Raw genomic sequence first — 3,311 nt, 5'->3', positions numbered from 1 at the left:
AAAAATAAATAAAGTATATGGTGGAGGGGCTGGGGAGATGGTTCAGTAGAATAAGTGCTTCCCTGGCAAGTGCAAGGGCCTGAGTTCAATCCCTGGTTCTGCCCCAAAAAAAATTTTTAAAAGTATATGGTGGAAAACCCTCAAAGGAAATTGGATCATTCTCATTCTTAACAGCTGTGTGGTTTTTCTCTGGGTCCACACAATGAGCCAATGACGTATTTAATCACTGTTGTGGCTGACATCGGATTTTTAAGGTTTTTCTCATGGCAAATAAGGATGTGTTGATCCTCTTTACGTGAATATCCTTTCATGATGATACTTTTGTTTAAAAAAGACAATTCCTTCAAATAGCATTGCTAAAAGTAAGAATATTTTGCTTCCTAATACTAGAAATAAACTCGACTCTTTTCTGAACTATATTCAAATTGTCTTTTTCATTTTTCAGACATCTGGCTAATTTCCTAAGTTTCACAGGCTGGGCTTGACTTTGAGATCGTCCTGCCTCAGCCTTCCAGAGGGCTAGAATTACAGTTTTGTGCCACCACACCCAGCTGTATATATATAAAATGTGATTGAAATAAGTGGATTTTTTTATTCTTTTGGAGATGAGGGGCTCACTGAGCTGTTCAGCTGGCCTTGAATTCACTATATAGTCCAGGCTGGTCTTGAATTTGCAGCAATCCTCTTGCCTCAGCCTCCCGAGTCCTAGGATTACAAGCATGAGCCACCATGTCCAGCTTCTCTCTCTCTCTCTCTCTCTCTCTCTCTCTCTCTCTATATATATATATATATATATATATATATATATATATATATATAATGTATTTGGTTGTTGCAGGGTCTCGCTATGCAGCTCAGACTCATGGTGATCCTCCAGCTTTCAGTCTCCCCGGTGCCTGGACTCTGGCAGGCTCAGCGCGCCCTGGGGACAGGGCTGGTGTGGCATGCGGTGTCATGATTGGAAACGGTCCCTACGCTTTGCCTAAGCTTGCCTAAGCAGGCACTTTAGTCTGCTGAGCTATCTTGCCGGCCCCCACTGTATATTTTGATTACATCTCCTGTATTTTTCTTTTCCAAATGTTGAAACAACCAACATTTAAACTAGCAATGTGTGTGAGGATACCTTTTTATTTATATTGCTGCAAGAAAAAGCAGTTCTTTCTTTCTTTTTGTTAATCTGATATCAGCAAGGGGAAATCTCACTTGTTACTTTATTCTGCAGTTCCCTGACCCTCATGAGATGGGTCATTTTTGGCAACCTTTCTGTGCTTTGTGGACATACTTGCTTTGTTCTTTCATGACTTGTCTATTTACAAGCTTTCTTCTTCTTTTTTTCTTTCAATGCTGGGACTGAACCCAGGGCCTCGTACAGGTACTCTGCTACTGAGCTAGTTCTCCAGGCCCTTTCTGTTTTTTATTACATTTCCTTTCCCAAGAGTTTTGTACAGCAAAACCCTTAACATTATTATTATTATTATTATTATTATTATTACTTTTATTATTTTATGTATTTGGTACAGGGTCTCTCTCCCCAGCTATGACTCGCAGTGATCCTTCTGTTTTCAGCCTCCCCAGGGCTGGGATTACAGGCATGCACCAACAGACCCAGACTTGCTGGCTCATTTTGCCCCAGGGGCAGGGCTAGATCAGTGTGCAGGACTAGGGATTGAACCCTGGTCCCTGTGCTTGCCAAGGCAGGCACTTAGTCCACTGAGCTATCTCGCCAGCCCTGTGTGTGTGTGTGTGTGTGTGTGTGTGTGTGTGTGTGTGTAGTGGAAATTTTTTTCTGATTCATTGTCTATTGAACTTGCTTATGGTATTTTCTACACTATAATATCCTTATATTTGAGTTGTTGCTCACATTTATTTTATAGCTTCTAGGTTTCCTGCCTAAAAATCCCTCTGATACCTATGGCTAAATTTCTTTTTTGTTCTATTTTATTGACAAAATTATGTTTAACCCATTTTTAAAAATCCCTTGAAATATGTACACACTGTGGAATGGCTCCAATGAGCCTACCTATGTATTATCTCACTGTTATGGTTTGTGTCTAGTTGTCCCCGCAAAGCCTCATGCAGTCATGGGGTGGGGACTTCTAGAGTTTGTGATTAACTCATGATCTACTGGAGTTATATGTGATCCAAGGCTGGGATTATGGGTCTTAGTACTGCTGGGATTATGGGTGTGAGTACTCCCCGCCCCTCCCGCCTGGGGCAGAGAGCCTGAATGTAATATAAGAGACAGAGAGAAAGACTTTTGGTAGTCATTGCTCCTTGTTGTTGCTGCTGTTCAGCCGCCATGAAGTGCTGCTCTCTGCCCTGTGCCCCTCTGCCTTGGATCCAGCTGAATATGGACTGAAACCTCCAGTAACTGTGAGCTAAATAAACCTTTCCTGGGCTGGGGAGATGGCTCAGTAGAATAAGCGCTTGCCTGGCAAGTTCAAGGGCCTAAGTTCAATCTCCAGTTCTGCAAAAAAAAAAAAACAAAAAAAAAACCAGACATTATCCCAACATAAACCTTTCCTTCCTTCATTTTGGGTGTCGGGTATTTGTCCCAGCAATGAGAGAAGAGTAGCTAAGACACTCACATAGTTCTCTCTGTGGTGAGGACCCATGACATCTATCTACTCTCAGTGATTTTCAAGGGTATGCATTGTTATCATACGCATTGTTACAACAGATCCCTTGAACTTATCCTTCCTATCTAAATGAAATCTTGTAGGGCTAAATTTCCACTGTTACTTACAATTTTTTTTTAATCTCTTATTTACTTATTTATTTGGTACAGGGTCTTGCTACATAGCTTGGGCTTATAGTCATCCTCCTGTCTCAGCCTCCCCAGAGCTGGGATTACAGGCATGTGCCACCATGCCCGGTTTCAGTGGCTGGCTGGGATTCCAGGGTAGGCATGCAGTACTGGGGATTGAACCTGGGTCCTTGTCCTTGCCAGGCAGGCACTTAGACTTCTGAGCTGTCTCCCGAGCCCCTCCATTGGTTTTTTTTTTTTTTTTTTTTTACACTTACCTCTCAAATCCCTATGAAATAAGCCCTTTCAATGCAACAATGTATAGTGAGACATTTATCAGCAATATGTTTGGAATAAGTCATCCTTAAACATTGAATTGATTCTAATGGTGTTTGTAAATAGGATATCAAGTCCGCATCTTGTACAGCAATTGACCACTAGGAAGAATGTATGCAATGTGTTAATTATTGGAACTGTCCTACCGATTTGATTTGCAACTGTCTCATTGCTATTTGTTTATCAATAAAATTATGGGGAAAAAAAAGAACACTTTATAAAAAATAAA

The sequence above is a fragment of the Octodon degus genome, unplaced genomic scaffold (genome assembly GCF_000260255.1).
Source record: "Octodon degus isolate 3935 unplaced genomic scaffold, OctDeg1.0 scaffold00109, whole genome shotgun sequence".
In the NCBI taxonomy this organism is placed as follows: domain Eukaryota; kingdom Metazoa; phylum Chordata; class Mammalia; order Rodentia; family Octodontidae; genus Octodon; species Octodon degus.
Note: the sequence above shows the minus strand (reverse complement) of the source record.